A 20,046-nucleotide genomic window follows, 5' to 3' on the forward strand; every position below is an offset into this window, starting at 1 on the left:
CCCACCTACCCTACCTATGCTCTCTCTACCCCCACCCACCACTCTTTCTAAAACCCTACCTCCACTCTCTGCTCTCACACACACAAACTCCACTCTCCCTAACCCCACCTGCCTACCCTACCTCCACTGTTTCTACCCCATGCACCCAGCATCCCTCCAATCTCTCTACCCTCAGTCACCCACCCTACCCCCTCTCTCTAACCTCCCTCACCCTACCTGCACTCTATTTACCCCATCCAATCACCCTACCTCCACTCTATCTACCCTCACCTTACATCAACTCTCTACACCCTCAGGCACCGAACCTCCACTCTCTCTACCCCCACCCAATCGACGTTCACTCGCTTTACACTACTCTCTTTACCCCACCCCTACCCACACTCTCTCTACCCCCACCCACCCTACCCCCACTCTCCACCCCACCTTACCTCCACTCTCTCTACCCCCACCCACCAACCCTACCTCCACTCACTCTACAAACACCCACCTACCCTACCTCTGCTCTCTCTACACCCACCCTAATACCACTCTCTACACCCACTCTCTCTAACCCATCCTCTCCATTCTCTCTTGCCCCACCCACACACTCTACAACCATCCTCTCTCTACCCCGACTTACCCACCCTACCTCCACTCACTCTAACCCCTATACTACCCACCCTATCTACAATCTCTCTAACCCTTATACCACTCACCCTATCTCCACTCTCTCTACCCCACCCACCCTACCTCCACTCAATCTACCTGACCTACCCACGCTACCTACACTTTCTCTACCCTACATCCAACCACCCTACTTCCACTCTCTCTACCCCCATCCATCCTAACAGCAATTTCTCTACTGACACTCACCCTACCCCCACTCTCCCCAACCCCACCTACCTACCCTACCTCCACTATTTCTACACCCACCCATGATCTCTACATCAGACACCCACCCTACCTCGACTCTCTCTACCACCACCCACCCACCCTACCTCTACTCTCTCTACCATACCTCCATTTTCTCTACCCCCACCCACCCTACCCCCCACTCTCTCAAACCCCACCTACCTACCTACCTACCTACCATACCTCGACCCTTGCTACATCAACACACCCACCCACTCTCTCAACACCACCGACCCTACCCCAACTCTCTCTACCATGCCTCCACTCTCACTCTACACTTACCCACCCATCCTACCATCACGCTCTCCAACCCTACCCACCCTACCACCACTCTCTCCACCCACACCCACCCACCTTACCTCCACTCTCTCTACTCCCACCTGCGCACCCTACCTCCCCTCTCACTACTTCCACACACCCTACCACTACTCTCTCTACCCCACCAACCCACCCTACCTCCACTCTCTCTACAAACACCCACGCTCTCTACATCAGCCACACATCCTACCTCCACTCTCTCTACTGCCACCCGCCCACCCTACCCCTACTCTCTCTACCCCATCCACCCTACCCCACTCTCTCTACCATGCCTCCACTCTCTCAACCCCCGAACTTCCAACACTACCTCCACACTCTCTACCATACCTCCACTTTCTCTATCCCCACACATCCTACCCCCACTCTCCCAAACCCCACCTACCTACCCTACCTCCACTCTTTCTACATCCACCCACCCACTCTCTCTACACCACCCACCCTAACTCCACTCTCTCTAACACCACTCGCCCACCCTACCTCCATTCTCCCTACAACATCCACCCTACCCCACTCTCTCTACCATGACTCCACTCTCTCTCTCCCCCCAACAACCCATTCTATCACCACTCTCTCTCACCCCACCCACCCTACCACCACTCTCTCAACCCCCACCCACCCACCTTACCTCCACACTCTCTACCTCTACCTACACACCCTTGCTGACCCTCTCTCTAATTCCACCCACCCTACCACTACTCACTCTACCCCACCCTACCTCTGCTCTCTCTACAAACACCCACCTACACTAGCTGCGCTCCCTCTACCCCATCGACCCTATCTCCACTCTCTCTACCCCACCCACCCTACCTCCACTCTTTCTACCCCACCCACCATACCTCCACTCTTTCTACACCCATCCACCTACCCCCATTCTCCCTAACTTCACCTGCCTACTCTTGACTCTTACTAACACCCACCCACCCACTCTCTCTACACCACCCAGTCACCCTACTTCCACTCTCTGTACCACCACCCGCCCACCCTACCTCCACTCTCTCTACCCCATCCACCCTACCCCACTCTCTCTTTCTACTGTGTCTCCACTCTCTGTCTATCCCTACCCACCCACTCTCTCTTCACCACCCAGCCACAATACCTCCACTCTCTCTACCATACCTCCACTTTCTCTATTCCCACCCACCATATCCCCGCTCTCCCAAACTCCAACTACCTACCCTACCTCCACTCTTTCTAAACCCATCCACTTTACCCCCACCCTCTCTACCATCCCTCCACTCCATCCCTACCACCTCACACCCATCTTTCTACACTGACCAACCCACTGTCTCCACCTCACACAACCACCCTACCTCCACTCTCTGTACCACCACCCGCCCACCCTATCTCCACTCTCTCTACACCCATACACTCTACCCCCACCCTCTCTACCATGCCTCCACTCCATCCCTACCGCCACACACACATCCTACCACCATTCTCTCTAAACCACCCACCTTACCACCACTACCTCTATCCCCAGCCAGCCACCTTACCTCCACTCTCCCTACCCCCGCCTACACATCCTACCTCCCATCTATCTACCCCCACTGACCGTCCCTACCTCCACTCTTTTTATAAACACCCTCCTGCCCTACCTACACTCTCGCTACCCCATCTAGCCTACTGCCACTCTTTCTTAAACCCTACCTCCACTATCTACTCCCACCCACCCAACCTCCACTCTCCCTAACCCCACCTACCTACCCTACCTCCACTGTTTCTACCCCATCCACCAAGCTTACCTCCACTCTCTCTACTCCCACCCACCTTACCTCCACTCTCTCTACCCCACCCACCCACCCTACCTCCACTCTCTCTATGCCCCGCCCACCCACCCTACCTCTACTCTCTCTATGCTGTACCCACCTACCCTACCTCCACTCTCTCTATGCCCCGCCCACTCACCCTACCTCCACTCTCTCTATGCCCCGCCCACCCAGCCTACCTCCACTCTCTCTATGCCCCGCCCACCCACCCTACCTCCACTCTCTCTATGCCCCACCCACCCACCCTACCTCCACTCTCTCTATGCCCCGCCCACCCACCCTACCTCCACTCTCTCTATGCCCACCCACCCACCCTTTATCCACTCTCTACCCCCACCCCCTACCTCACTCTATCTTTCCTCAACCACGCACCCTACTCCACGCAAGCCCCACTTCCTCTGCCCCACTGACCCTACCCCCACTCTCTCTTCCTCCAACCACTCACCTTACCTCCACTCCCTCTACCCCATCCACCTCCCCTAAAGCCACTCTCTCTACCCTACACACCCTACCCCCACTTTATCTACCCCCACTCAATTCCCACTCTCTCTACCTGCACCCACTCTACCCCCAGTCTCTCTACTCCAACCCAACCAACTCTTTCTTTTTTTTAACTATTATTTATTTATTTTTTTGTATATGGTTTATTACCAACCATTTAAAAAAAATGTACAATTTTGATCATTGATATCTATAAGGGTTGATCTCTGGTCCTCACCCACTTAGCCCCCAAAAAAGAGGACTACCAAGCTCGTACATATCACTTATCAATTTTGATAATTTCCATTAATTGCAATAAATCACATTAATTTTCAAAGAATAAAAGAAAGATGACTAAAGGAACAGAATTACATTATGTGTTGAGATCTTGCAACATTCTCATAATGACTTCTAGGAAAAAAGTCAGGGCAATTGTCAATTTTTTGTCCGATTCATTGAGACATAGTGACCACCATTCTTCAGCGGTTAGTGACTCTTTCTTTTCCAACGTGGCCCAATGGTTTAGTTCTTTCACCTTGCAAGGCTGGGCAAAACAGTATTAGGTGCTTCATGCTTTCATCATGTTTTCTTTGCACGGCCGACAGTTTAGATCTATGTGTTCATCACTAGACCATATATGCATAACCTCTTTAGTTTTAAATAGATTTAGACGGAATTTTATAAAGAGCAACCTTCTGTATCTATCTGGAAATTTTTCAAGATATTTTGGGATCGTATTCATGCTTTTTGCCTCAGCTGGGACTAATTGCAAAACCCTATGTTTCCTTCGTTCAGAACAGGTGTTTATCCAGTCAAGCTTCCATAGTTTTAATTTAACACTATCTGGGTTGGTATTTAATATATAACTGGAAGTATCTAGATCGCCCAGAATTTCTTCACAGTGAGCAGTCCATGCGGCTAGAATTGAGTCCTTAGGGCCAGCACCAAGGTCCTTAAATAGTTCGAATTGTACAGTGACAGGTTCTGATGTCATTTTTTGATAAAGATTTAGGGTGTTCAAGATTATTCTTGCATTTATGGAAACCAACCCTAGTTCATATCTTATGCAAGCTGTAAGAACTCCTTTCAGCAACCATGGGACCCTTGTCCAAGGTCGACGAGAGACCCACGTTACTGCCCAGCTGTAACGCTCACCTGATTCCCGCAGAGGCGCCGGTCTTGACTGGGTGAATGCCGTATCTTCAAAGGTGATGTGTAACACACGGTTGGCTCTTTGGGCTGGACCTCTGTGCATTGTATGTCTGACTCGAAGAGTAAGATGTCTGCAGATAGAAAATATGGGATTAATGAACTGGGGTTATTGGGTGCCTCTCTCCTCTTCCCTTTCTCTTCTCCTGTAGAACCCCAAAGGTTAACGCCCTCACCTTAGGTAAGTGAACGCCGAGCTCTCCATCTGCCTCGGGGCAGGGTGCCGTAACCAGTTTCTTCACTGGATAAGGGTGCAGGCCTCTTGACCTCAGAGGACTGCTGTCCGTCGTTAACTGCACGAACGGTAAGTTCTGGGCACTTCAAATGTCTTAAAAGTCTTTTGTAATGATATCTCTTGTTTTGCAGGGATCCGGCGATGGCGGATGGCGGGCTGATGAGAGTTGAGGATCAAACCCGCGTGAGGAATAGAAGCGCCTGGAAGCACGTAAGTAAGCGCTTGTAGCCTGCTTCACGATGCGCACTAACTGTCCCTTTTATCTTGCAGGTACAAGTTCGGAGCTTTAGAGAAGCTGAAGGGTGCTGGAATACCCACTGGATTCGGCGTGGGAAGGAGTAATGGCAAGTGAGTAATAAAGTTGCCCAATGTCTTTAAACGCACCTTCTTTTGTCTTTCAGATGCGGGATGCAGCGCCGAAGGCCTCCGGAGCGTGCGAAGAGCTGGTAAGCTTTTGTCTTTCAGATGCTGGAATGCAGTGCGAAGACCTCCGGAGCATGCGAAGAGTAGGTAAGCCTTTGTCTTTCAGATGCCGGAATGCAGCACGAGGCGTTGGTGACAGCCGATGGACCAGGTAAGAGATGCGCTGCCACTGAAGACCGTAGTGCTAACCTGTTCTTTCGTTGTCTTTACAGGTGCTGCTGAAGACTGGGTTCCAGGATGGTAAGCCTTTGTTCCCTTAGGCCCAGGATCAGAAGCAGAAGACACGATGAGCGTTCTGCTGCAGAGAATGCAGAATAACACAAAGCAAGATTCATCCATCGGGTGTGGTTTAAATAGCCTCCTGTAGTGCTTAGGTGTCTCCTTCCACAGCCACGCCTAGGTAAGAAAAGAGTTCCTGCTTTCCAGAAGAGTTCCAGTGTTCTGAACCTAGGGAGTGGCTCCTGCCCCACCCAACAGGAAAAGTAGTCCCAAACAGAAGAGGATCAGGGGTTCAACTGGCAGGTAAGTAAGCAGCATGGTCTGCTGCAGGTAAGTCCACCCAAGCATTATGAGCCCGGCGCTTCCAGCGCTGGGACTGGGCATCTTTATGAGCCTGGTGCCACTGGCGCCAGGACAGGGTCCAAAAGGTCCCAATTGGGACTGGCTGGCACTCGGAACCGGGGTTATGGGTCTGCTTCCAAGGGAGTCGGGCAAGTCCTGATCTTTTGGAAGCAGAGATCATGACAGCACCCCCCCTCAAGGCCCCTCCCAAACCGGGCTTCTCCAGGGGTTTGGGCTTGTTAGGAAATGTTCGATGAAATCTTTTGATTAGACGAGGCGCTTGGACATATTCTGCAGGTTCCCAGGATCTTTCTTGGGGACCGTAGCCTTTCCAGTCAATCAGGTAAAATAGTTTAGATTTGGAGATCTTGGAATCCAGGATGCTTTTGACTTCAAACTCGAGTTCTCCAGCAACTAGAATAGGTTTTGGAGATGTAGTTAGTCGGGTTTGAGGTTGCACAGGTTTTAATAGAGAGACGTGGAAGACCGGATGCATCTTCATGTGAGGGGGCAAGTCCAACTTGACCGCTACTGGATTTACTATGGTAGTGATGGAATAGGGACCAAGGTATCTTGGGTTGAATGTGCGTGGTCCTTTTAGAGGTAGATATTTGGTGGATAACCAGACTTGATCTCCTACTTGATATTGGGGGGCTTCCTTCCGATGTTGGTCTGCTCCTTTCTTGTATTGTTCTTTAGCCCTTCGAAGGTGAGATACGGCTTCCTTAAAGACTTGGGTGACTGTAGAATGCAGGTGGTCTACTGCTGGTGTTCCAAGATCTTGGAGTGGATCCAACTCCGAGGTTCGAGGGTGACTACCGTATAAAAGAAAAAACGGGGTCTTCCCAGTTCCCGAGTGGACAGAGTTATTGTAGGCATATTCGGCTATCCAAAGGATATCTTTCCAAGTTTTTTCAGTTTGTTGTAGCATGCAGCCCAAATACTGTTCCAGAGTTTGATTGGTCCTCTCGGTTTGTCCGTCGGTTTGAGGGTGGTGGCTGGTCGAAAGTCTCACATCAATTTGAGCCGACCGACAGCAACTTCGCCAAAAATGAGAAATAAATTGACTACCTCGATCCGAAATTAGAACTGAAGGAAAACCGTGCAGTCGGACGATGTTTTCGAGAAATTCTCGGGCCAGAGTTGCTGCTGTTGGTAAGCCTTTGAGTGAAATGAAATGCGCCATCTTGGAGAATAGGTCCACGATTACTAGGATCGTATTGTATCCGGAGCATGGAGGTAGATCGGTGATGAAGTCCATAGAAAGCGTATGCCAAGGGCGAGGTGGGATGTCAATAGGGCGTAAGAGGCCGGCTGGTTTTTCCTTTTGACTCTTGTTTTGGGCGCATACTCCACAGGACATTATAAAGTCTCTGATATCTTTTTTCCAAGACGGCCACCAGAAGTAGCGCTTGATCTTTTCCGAGGTCTTGGTCATACCGGGATGTCCTTCCATTAAAGAATCGTGATAACAAGAGATTACCTTTTTCTGTAAATCTGTGCTGGGCAGGTATAACCGTTCTTGGAAATATAATAGGTTGTCCTTCACCGTAAAGTCCTTTCCCTGCAGATGCCAATTCTGTATGTTTGCTGGAGTTACCAGTAGCCTGGCTTTATCCTTAACTTCCTCTATGGATTGTGTGGCGATTACCCCTAGAATTCTTTGTTCGGGAATGATAGGTACAGGTTTAGGATTGATCAAATGTTCTTCCACTCCCATCCGAGAAAGGGCATCAGCTTTACCGTTTTTTGTACCAGGTCGATAGGTAATTATGAAGTCAAACTCGGCAAAGAATAGTGCCCAACGGAGTTGCCTAGAGGATTGAGCTTTTGCGGTTTTCAAATATTGCAGGTTTCGGTGATCTGTAATCACAGTAACGGTGTGTCGGGCCCCCAGAAGATAATGCCGCCAAGCCTTAAAGGCGGACTTGATAGCTAGAAGTTCCTTATCCGTAATAGTGTAATTGATTTCAGGAGGCGAGAATTTGCGGGACCAAAATGCCACGTGATGCAACTGATTGGTTACTGGGTCCTTTTGTGATAGAACTGCCCCCATGGCAAGGCTCGAAGCATCAGTTTCAACGATGTAGGGGAGTTCTGGGCGAGGATGTTTTAAGATCGGTGCAGAGATAAATCTAGTCTTCAAATTCTGGAAAGCTTGTTCCGCCTCGGTAGACCATTCAAAACGTTTGTTTTTCTTTAACAAGGCGGTGATGGGCTGGACTATTCAAGAGAATTCGGGGATAAACCTGCGGTAAAAGTTAGCGAAGCCTAACATGCTTTGAACACCTTTTACGGAGGATGGCGATGGCCATTTGAGAATTGCATCGACCTTCTTTGAATCCATACGCACTCCGCTAGGTGATAATATGAATCCCAAGAATTCAACTTCAGTCACGTTGAAAACACATTTTTCCAACTTAGCGAAAAGTTTGTGTTGACGCAATCTCTCGAGGACCATTTTCACGTGTTTCCGATGTTCAGTTTCCGATGAAGAATAAACGAGGATGTCGTCAATGTAAACAACAACACACACATCTATGAGCTCTCTGAGGACATCGTTCATAAAATATTGAAAGGCGGCCGGGGCATTGCAAAGTCCAAAGGGCATGACCTGATATTCAAATAGCCCATACTTGGTGCGGAAGGCCGTCTTCCATTCATCGCCCTCTTTTACTCGTACCAAGTGGTAGGCTCCTCTAAGATCCAGCTTTGTATATATGCATGCTTTTCTGACTTCGTCCAGGAGTTCAGGGATCAAAGGTAATGGATATCTATTCTTAACGGTGATCTGGTTCAGGGCGCGATAATCTATACAAGTTCTAAGGTCCCCTTCTTTTTTTGGAACGAAGAACAAAGCTGAGGAAGCAGGGGACTTGGAAGGACGAATAAACCCATTCGCAAGGTATTGATCCAGGTATTGTTGGAGGTGAAGATTCTCAGGCTCGGTGAGGGCATAAATTCTACTACAAGGAGGAGTAGATCCAGGTATCAGGTCTATCTGGCAGTCATAAGACCTATGAGGAGGTAGAGAGTTAGCCTGATCCTTCCGGAAAACATCTTGGTATTCTAGGTATTCAGGAGGTAACTGGGGAGCCTCCGAGGAAATTGCTGCCAGTGCAACACCAGGTCGAGGGTGACAAGTAGAGACACATTCTGGAAACTGAACCGTTCTTGCTCGCCAATCGATCTGAGGATTGTGCTTCTCTAACCAAGGAATTCCTAGAATAATCTGGAACTGAGGGGCCTTGATCACATCGAACACGATCTTCTCATGGTGTCCATCTTGACTTACTAGCGTCACTTCTTGGGTGGTATGCGTTACTGGTCCGGAGGCTATCTCCGTACCATCCACCGTAGTAATGACGTCCTTTACAGCCTTTGGACAAAGAGTCAGATTCATCCTCAAAACCATTTCATGATCCACACAATTGCCGATGGCACCGCTGTCGACGTAAGCTTCAATCGCATGTAATCGATCCGGATGTTCAGGGCTAATGAGGACCATAGGTATCACGAAATGCGAGGTCACGGAACTGGTTTTAACGCTTGGCAAGAGGACCTCTATTCTTGTCGGGCGAGGTTGTTTCCCTGCTCAGAGTTTGTGACCCTGGTAACTGCGGCTCCTACTGCCTTCTTGGCTGGTTTCACCGGACAGTCTCGAAGAAAGTGCCCCGAGTTTCCGCAATAGAGGCATAATTGCAGCTGTTTTCTCCTTTCCCGCTCCTTTTGTGTTAGTGGTCCTTTCAGGCCCCCTATTTGCATGGGTTCCCCGGAGTCTACTCCTTTGGTAGGAGTTGGTGGTTTGGAAAATACTCGAGCATCAAACTTGGAACGATCGGCCTTCCTGTTCTGCAGTCTGTGGTCAATTTGAACGACTAAGTCAATATAGTCCGAACAGTCTTGCGGGGGATTCACTACTTGGGCTAACACATCTTTGAGCTCTCCACGTAGACCTCTATAAAACAGCGTAATCCTTTTGTCCTCAGGCCATCCAGTTTCCACTATCAGTCTGTTGAAAGACGCAATATAAGCCAAAAGGTCTTGATTACCCTGTCGCAATGAAAGGAGCTCATTGTCCAAGGCCTGCCCCTGTGAATGTCTTGCAAACAGTTTTTCCATACTGAGCTGAAAAGCTTGAAAATCATGGAGAACCGGATCATCTTGATTAACTAGAGGGATCGACCAGTCTGCCGCATTGCCACTAAGGTACGAAAGCACGAAAGCTACCTTAGCTTGATCAGTTGGAAAGGCTGCTGGCCGGCATAAGAAGTGCAACCGGCACTGATTAATAAATACTGCAAACCTCTTTGGGTCACCAGAAAATCGTTCGGGCGGAGCCAGAGGTACATTCCCAGGCAGGTTGATCTGCACTCGGTTCGTAGAGGATGTTGAAGGAAGATTTGCCCCTGATGCGGGTAACAGAGTTTGTCCGGCTTGTGACTGTAGCAATTGTCTAGCGAGATCGACTGTTCGCTCCTTGGAAATAATCAGTTCCCTTCTTAGAGCATTCGTTTCCTGACGGGCTGCATGCACTTCTGCTCTTAGTTCCCCAAGTAACTGGGCTAGCTGGTCGGTATCCGAGGTTTCCATAGCGCCTGGGTGGGAGTTTTGCAGTAGGCTTTGTGTTCTGTAACGCTCACCTGATTCCCGCAGAGGCGCCGGTCTTGACTGGGTGAATTCCGTATCTTCAAAGGTGATGTGTAACACACGGTTGGCTCTTTGGGCTGGACCTCTGTGCACTGTATGTCTGACTCGAAGAGTAAGATGTCTGCAGATAGAAAATATGGGATTAATGAACTGGGGTTATTGGGTGCCTCTCTCCTCTTCCCTTTCTCTTCTCCTGTAGAACCCCAAAGGTTAACGCCCTCACCTTAGGTAAGTGAACGCTGAGCTCTCCATCTGCCTCGGGGCAGGGTGCCGTAACCAGTTTCTTCACTGGATAAGGGTGCAGGCCTCTTGACCTCAGAGGACTGCTGTCCGTCGTTAACTGCACGAACGGTAAGTTCTGGGCACTTCAAATGTCTTAAAAGTCTTTTGTAATGATATCTCTTGTTTTGCAGGGTTCCGGCGATGGCGGATGGCGGGCTGATGAGAGTTGAGGATCGAACCCGCGTGAGGAATAGAAGCGCCTGGAAGCACGTAAGTAAGCGCTTGTAGCCTGCTTCACGATGCGCACTAACTGTCCCTTTTATCTTGCAGGTACAAGTTCGGAGCTTTAGAGAAGCTGAAGGGTGCTGGAATACCCACTGGATTCGGCGCGGGAAGGAGTAATGGCACGTGAGTAATAAAGTTGCCCAATGTCTTTAAATGCACCTTCTTTTGTCTTTCAGATGCGGGATGCAGCGCCGAAGGCCTCCGGAGCGTGTGAAGAGCTGGTAAGCTTTTGTCTTTCAGATGCCGGAATGCAGTGCGAAGACCTCCGGAGCATGCGAAGAGTAGGTAAGCCTTTGTCTTTCAGATGCCGGAATGCAGCACGAGGCGTTGGTGACAGCCGATGGAGCAGGTAAGAGATGCGCTGCCACTGAAGACTGTAGTGCTAACCTGTTCTTTCTTTGTCTTTACAGGTGCTGCTGAAGACTGGATTCCAGGATGGTAAGCCTTTGTTCCCTTAGGCCCAGGATCAGAAGCAGAAGACACGATGAGCGGTCTGCTGCAGAGAATGCAGAATAACACAAAACAAGATTCATCCATCGGGTGTGGTTTAAATAGCCTCCTGTAGTGCTTAGGTGTCTCCTTCCACAGCCACGCCTAGGTAAGAAAAGAGCTCCTGCTTTCCAGAAGAGTTCCAGTGTTCTGAACCTAGGGAGTGGCTCCTGCCCCACCCAACAGGAAAAGTAGTCCCAAACAGAAGAGGATCAGGGGTTCAACTGGCAGGTAAGTAAGCAGCATGGTCTGCTGCAGGTAAGTCCACCCAAGCATTATGAGCCCGGCGTTTCCAGCGCTGGGACTGGGCATCTTTATGAGCCTGGTGCCACTGGCGCCAGGACAGGGTCCAAAAGGTCCCAATTGGGACTGGCTGGCACTCGGAACCGGGGTTATGGGTCTGCTTCCAAGGGAGTCGGGCAAGTCCTGATCTTTTGGAAGCAGAGATCATGACACCAGAATACATTCAGCTCCATGTATCATTGCCAGACCTGCTTTCTGTTTGCAGAAGTTCAGTGCGGAACGCAATGAGTACTTTCCAAATGTTTTGTTCACTATGGAGGCTTGAATAGCTAATTGTTTACATTTAGCATTTGTTTTTTCAGTCCCTGGGGCATGATTTAGACTTGAATTTAACCACAAGCCAACATACCATGTGGTAGTTACCAGCCTAATGGGTTCTTTCTCTAGTCATCATTTAAAGTTCTTACTCTGGGTGCCTCCATTTTTCCTGAGATCTCGTAATACTAGTATCTCCGATTTATTTGGGTTAATACAGAGACCTTTCTCTCTAACAAAATACTTCTCCATTAAGAGTAGTTTACTTTGTAGCCCTATGGGTGTTGTGTCCAAAAGGACTAGGTTGTCTGCATAAAGTAACCAGTTCACGTGATGACCATTGATCTTCGGTGGGAACGACTTGATGGTTTCTAAATAGTCTCCAGCATCTGAAATGAAAACATTAAAGATGATTGAGGCTATGGGACAGCCCTGCTTGACACCACAATGCGTTGTTATTGAACTGGATAGCGTACCGATTGAGTCTAGTCTTACTTTGATCTCTGTGTCTGTATGAAGATCTTTGACAGCACTCAGTAAACCTGGAGGACAATTCCATTTTCTAATTTTTGACCACAGCAATTCCCGATCAATGCTGTCAAACGCCTGGCAGAGATCTATAAACCCAAGGTAAATCGGGTGACCAGATTTTATAGCCCGCATTTTGTGGATGTTCAATATCACGAGGTTCAAACTGCATCCCACACCTCTTACAAATCCCGACTGTTTTATGTCAAGATGTTTGGAATTAGTCAAGAAAGGCAATTGGCCTATAATCATTGGGATTTGCTCTATTGCCCTGCTTGAAGATTGGTACTACAATTGCGCTTTTCCATGAGTCCGGTATTTTACCCTTATTGGTTATCTTGGAGAATAGCATCACACAAAAGTCTGCCCATTCATTTGGATACGAATTTCAAGATGAAATTTGTAAGGCCATCATCCTTTCAGCGTCATGCTATTCCATGATTGCTCTATGTGCAACTAGCCAGTTCTTGTATTTTTGTCTAGCTGTTTTGTTTTGCAGCCACTTGTTGTTCATTATTCAATGATTGGCATTGTTTCAGTTCTTTTCTTAGTTGTCGCTTTTGTTTAGATATCTCTAGGTCTAAGTGTGTTTTGTTTGAAAGCCACAATGTAGATACCAATTCTTTAGAAAACGACACTGTGATTTGGAATATGTCTTGTTTTTTCAATCTCAAGCGCCTTCTATTCTCCGTCCTCACACAGACACCAGACAGAGCGGCTATCCTGCGATCGTTGACCGCAAGACTTGGGAAAAGCTTTTTCACCCAGCTGGTTCCTGCACCGTGTATTGCACTGCGCATGGTGCTCCCATTCATTTCATGACCGTGGAGCATTTTCATCCGCCCCTTCCAGTCCGAAAACACCACTCGGCCTCCGACTTCGCTCTTACTCGAGGGGAGCTGAAAACACAGTGACTTCAGGCCAGCCATCAAGATAAGACTCTCCTTCTTGAAGCCTACATCCCATTTTTTCTCTTGACTGATGTTAATAAGAAGAAAAACAACTCCATGCACAAAGAAACCGCCTCTATAAGGAATTCCTCCTTAAGAACTCTTTTGCGGTCTGTCTTGCCCCGGAGGAAGGCTTTGAATCCATGCCCAAAATAATGGCAACAGCCGAAACGTGCCTTCAGTACTCATCTACTTGAACATTATGATCAGCAGCACTGATACAAATCTTTTTGCTTAAAATCTTGCACGTTGGCAGATCACAAAACATGATCATACATTGATCATGACACACACAACTAATGAATCCTCTAGGAATAGATATCTTTATTAAAATGTATGACTAGTTATTAAGTCCACTTAGAGTAACAATTGGATTTGCTCTTGTCTACTATCATTTTAATTGCACCTGTTATTCTATTTTTCTTTGTTTCTTTGGTATTTATTGTACAATGTTACAATTTCATTGAATTGGTCCTTTATGTCCAAAAAATGTATTTACTTTCTGTTTGAACAATTCATTGTTAAGATCTGTTTGTCCTATTTTTTGAATATTTTGTTTTATCACTAATAAATGGTCAATTGTTTTTCAGACATATCCTTGGTATTTCTTACCTGTGACTCTGTAAATGAGCACAGAATATTTTTTGTTAAAGTAAAGCAAAATAAGGACAGTAACTCAGACTGACCACAGTGTGGACCCCCCTTTTTTATTTGTTTTATGCTCATATATTGCCCTGAATCCACACTGACACTTCAGGGGCTACCCTACTTTTTTTGTGTAACAGAAATAGGCAGTAAAAACATTAATTATACTTTTCTAGCGGTCCTCCTTCACGGATGTTCCTCAAAACGGGCTGACCTTAAATTCACGAATAGAAACTAGTAGATAAGGTGCTTTGGAATGTGTCTCTCCCGCGAACACAAAATCCTCACTGAACAAGTGCTTTATGTTCTTTATAACAAAGAACTATGGCTGCAACTGTTGCTGAATATAATAGATTAAGAAACTTGTCATAATGTGTCATATGTGTCATAATTGTCAATCACCAAACCCTAGCTGAAGAAGATACATTATGGGCGGTTCTGATGTACCTTGAAGGCTAATATTTTGTATATATGTAACTGTTTGTATGATGTTCGCGCTCTTGCGTCTCACGAGGTCTTTGTGACACACGTTGCGAGACGTTAGACCCAGTCTGAGTATATTATTTGCAATTAACCCTAGTACTTGGAAATCAAACCTTGTGTCTATTGTATCACTAGTATATGGTGATTGTGCCTTGGTTTTTCATATGCGAAGGGACTTCAGGGCCTAGCAAAGAACAGTGCCCGAATAGGGACCCTCCCCCTTTTGCTCCATCGTATACTTTAAGATTGAAGAAGGCGAAAACAAATCGAGGACGAGACTGTCGAGCCGGGATCGAAAGGTGTTCGGGCGCCCCTGTAGAAGTGATGAGAGACTCCTTTGCAGATCTGTACACAGCCGATCTGTGATTGATGAGCGTCCAGAGGGCATCGAAGCGAGGGTCCCAAAATGATCAATTATGCCTGGGAAATTGTCTTCTTGTCTAGTCGAATTTTTCCACTTCGGTAGACAATCTTTGGAAACTGGCCAGGTTGCGCCACCCGTAGGGTCGCCAGCATTTGAAATGTATGTGAAGTATTGAATAAGGGCAATAATGTTCAACGCGATTTGGCATAGGCAGACCAGACATGTAGCAGACTTGCAGTGGCCTAATGATGGGACTTTTGAGTTGGCACGTATAGAAAACTTAGAATCAGTATTGCTATGCAAAAAAGCATGCCCAGCGGCATTTGATGTCGTGAGAGATTGGAGGAAGGAAGCTAACCTCTGTATAAGAAGTAGGGAAAAACATGCACGAAGACACAATTCAAACACAGAGAAAGCACTAGAACTTGATGAGTTTAAAATAACAGAGGATCTAAGGGGAATGGACAGGGCCTTTCAAATAGGTGTACAAAAATATATCCACAAGATTTGCATACATCAGATGAGCTAATAAACAAAATTTTCAATGAACTAAGAAATTAACATCCTCAAGGTAGTGCTGACGCTATTGCACCTCTACCCATGCTCCTCCACCTCAGTTGCCACCCCACTCCTGTTGTTCCGTCTGCACCAGCTCCCCCTGTGTGCGTGACACAATTACCTCCACTGCTGACAGAGCGTGAGTTAGTAACCGCCACAGGAGACAGTTCTAGGGAGGTGGGGCCAGCGGTGAAAGGAAGCACCAGATTGACTCATAGTACGGTTAGCAAAGAGAGGAAAGAGCAGCTGAAAGAATGGGCAGAAATGTACATTGAAGGCAATGATGAGGGATCTGTGCAGAGTTCCATGTATGACTATAAGAAGCTTGGCGAACAACAGGTATTGTTAGAATGCATGGGGGAGTATCTAGTGGAGGAATGGAAAAGTTGACTGGTACACTAGCACCGCAGGAGTTGCAGGATCTAAATGTTTTTTCTCACATGTGGGAAAGTGCGTCATAAATACAAGAACATGTAGGCAGGCTATTTGTGTTTAAAAGTGAACTTGATCAATTGTCTGAGAAGATGAAAAGAGGGAAACAACAGGTAGTGCCATATGTCCAGCAGTGATTTTTGCTGCCGTTACAGCCTGTTAGTAAAGAAACGAAAATCTGTACACGAGAGGTGCTTAGATGGATTACTGATGCCACCATTACCCCAATAGAAGTGCATGGTACATTTAGCGAGTATACACTAGAGCTGCAGAGAAAGGTAATGGTTGAATATTTGCAAGATGAGTGTTTGAAAAAAAATGATGTTGCCCTCCTGACTTAATGACAATATATAAAAGGGCATTTTTGCCTGAAACTGGAAAGGATGCTCTCTCTCTCGATTTAGCGCTATTACTTAGCAAGCGAACAGTGGAGGAAACGCCTAGCTTACAATTACCTATAAGAGAAGTGCCCCCCACTTTTGTCCTGAAAGTAGAGATAGCTGCTGCTGATGGAAATCCACCACAGGTAATAGAAGCCCATTATACTACGCAGTTCGTACATGTCCCTTTTTTTAGACAGGAGGTAAATAACATTAAGCAAACAATCCCTGATCTCAGAAAAAACCTGGCGGGATTTTATAAGGAAATAGAGTCTGTTCTGAATTTGTCTGTCTTTACAATGAGTGATATTGACCTGCTATTTCCCGTGATTCTTCCTGTAGACATATGGAAACAGATTAGAAATACAGATGACATTGAAATTTTGGGTGATACATGGCAAAATTTGATTATGAGTGATGCAAACAGAAAAGCTGTCGAGAAACCGCCCCCAGTCATGTTAGCTTTACCAGCACAAATAGTACAGAAATAAAACATTTTAGTACCTGAGAAAAGAATTGTTTGAGACAAATTGACGGCTTGCGTGCAGGGTAAAGATGAAGTGGCAACAGATCATTTTAATTGGTTTGAAGAAGTATTTGCACATTTTAGTGGCCAAGATTTGAGTACTGAATCGGGGAAAAGGTTGTTTGTTAATAAGTATGTACGAGGGTTGTTACCGAAAATTCAAAATCTAATAATGACATCTGAGAGTGCATGGCAAGCAAAATCACAGTGTGAAGTGTTACACATGGCCCAATATTATGAGAATAGAGTAAATGCAGAGAAGGAGAAAGAAATGAAGCACAAAGGTGGTGGGAACGCACAAACAAGATCTAACTTTTCCAACATGCACGGTGGTCCAATTGCACTCAATCAATGTGCCTGTTGTAGACAAGAAGGCCATTGGCGAGCACAGTGCCCACAGATACAGAATCGGAATGGGAATTTCCCTAGAAGACAGAATAGAGGTTGCTCGGGAACACAAGGACAGAATAGAAACACAAGAATGCCACAAAGTCAGAAGAACCAGGGGAATCAGTATCAGAACCAAAGCAACCAACAGCAAAATGGTGTGGGAGATGGAAATGTTTTCAATAATTAGGCCAACGTATACTATTCTGGTGACTACACATCTGATGATGTATTGTTTTACTAGGATAGCCCAGGACAGGGGTTGGAAGCATTATCTATTCCCGTAGACCAGAAAGGGCCCTACGTAGAAATGAAGGTTGGGAATAGGGAGCACACTTTTCTAGTGGACACAGGTGCACAGAAATGTTCAATCGACCATCACCTGGTTCCAGATATACCACTTTCAGGGCAGAATAATGTCTCAGTAGGGTTCGCAGGTACACCAGTAATTAGTCCAGTGTTACAATCAGTACCTATAACACTAGGTCCATTCACTGAATCTTGCCCATTTCTTTTGACACAAAATTGCGGCAAAAATCTATTAGGATTTAATGTGTTAAAACAATTGAGTGCAGTTATTCATTGTTCTCCTGATGGAGTGTATTTGACAATATCACCACAAAAAGCTCTGGTATCACAATATTTGTCCAAACCATTACCGACTGAATTGAGTAAGGTACCAACATGTATATGGGCAATGAATGATAACGATGTGGGCTGTTTAAAGATAGAGCCAGTGAAAATTCTGTTGAAAGAAGGAATTACATTACCACACATTCCACAATATAAGATCTCAGTGAAAGGGGAGAGAGCATGGAAGTGCATTGTCTCTGATTTGATTAAACGGAACGTAATTGAAGAGATTTCAGGTAGTACATGCAATAGTCCAATTCTTCCAGTTTATAAGAAAGGAGGTAACAAGATACCTTATCGTTTCATAATTGATCTATGCGGATTGAATGAAGTAGTTGATCCCCAATTTCCATTAGTCCCAGATGTGACGACCATTTTAAATATGATCTGCATCGTATTTTAGTATTGTAGACTTGAAGAATGCATTTTTCAGCATTCCCGTACATCCAGATAGCAGATATGTATTTGTTTTTACTCTAGGAGGACGTTCATTTACATTTACACAAATTCCGCAAGGTTACACTGAAAGCCCGAGTATTTATAGTTGGGCATTAAAAGAACAACTAGACATGTTAGAACTACCAACAGGCTGTGTATTATTACAGTACATTGATGACTTACTAATTGCTGCAGACACAGAAGACATTTGTAAAGAAAGTACAGTTGCATTGTTAACACATTTAGCAGCACATTGACACAAAGCTTCATTGAACAAATTCCAGTATTGTCGAAAGGAGGTGGCTTATTTGGGCTACCTGCTTTCGAAGGAGGGAAGGAGGCTGACACTAGAAAAGATAGAAAGTATCTCTGGTATGCCTATTCCAAAAACGCAGAAGGAAGTCAGAGCTATAATAGGCATGGCTTCATATTTTAGGCAGTGGGTCGCGAATTTCGCTATGATTGTGAAATCAATGGTGGCATTGACAAAGAAGGATGTTTCTTTGCCTTGGCCATGGAGCATGTAATGTCAAGAAGCATTTGATCTGCTCAAAGTGGCGTTGTGCTCAGCTCCAGTTTTGGGCATACCAAATTATGAAAAGAATTTAAAGTTATTTTTGCATGAGAACAATGGTTGTGCTTTGGCTGTCTTGACACGGGAACAAGGAGGTAGAAATAGGCCATGCGGTTATTTTTCTTTCACGCTGACTCCTGTTACATGCGCTTTGCCGCACTGTTTGCGAGCTGTTACTGCGGCTGCCGCGTCAGTAAAACAAATCGAGGTGATGGTTTTGGGTCACGCCTTGACCATAATGGTGCCTCACGCAGTGGACATTCTTTTAAATAGAACACAGATGCAGAACCTTACATCAGCCAGGCTGACGAGGTATGAAATAGTTCTATTTGCACCACATATCCAAATTATGAGGAGTTGCTCTTTGAATCCGGCTGAGTTAATGCCCCCTCCCAATGAAAGAACGGGTGAAAAATAATTCTCCCATGATTGTTTAATGGTTACTGAGCAAGAAACGAAAGGGAGAATCGATCTAACAGACACACCACAAAAAGAGCCAGACAGAGAACTGTTTTATGACGGTTCTTGTTTCAAATTACCTGATGGTACATCAACTGCTGCATATGCCATCACGACACTAAAGAGTATTGTGGAGAGGAAAAGAATCCCATACAATTCAGCACAGGCTGCAGAAATAATAGCATTAACCAGAGCATGCGAAATTTCTGAAAACTTAAATGTATATATACTGTATATATACTGACAGTCAGTACGCATTTGGAGTGGTACACAATTTTGGTCGATTATGGGCTAAGAGGGGTTTACTGACATCACATGGAACAAAGATCCAACATGGCACTTTATAAGTAAGATAGTTGTCTGCTCTTGCACTTCCTAAACGATTAGCAATAATGAAATGCGAAGCGCATAAAAAATAGCATGTGATGTTGGAAAAGGAAACGCATTTGTAGACAAAATTGCGAAACAAACTAACACTGATCTACATACAAAAATGTGTACTGAAAGGTCGGAAGAGGTACCCTGCATGGTAGAGAATGGAATTGCCACAGTTTAATAAATGCAAACAGAAGCAACTGCAGACGAGATAAAAAGTCGCTCTG

The sequence above is a fragment of the Ambystoma mexicanum genome, chromosome 2q (genome assembly GCF_040938575.1).
Source record: "Ambystoma mexicanum isolate Mex_15411 chromosome 2q, UKY_AmexF1_1, whole genome shotgun sequence".
Classification (NCBI taxonomy): Eukaryota; Metazoa; Chordata; class Amphibia; order Caudata; family Ambystomatidae; genus Ambystoma; species Ambystoma mexicanum.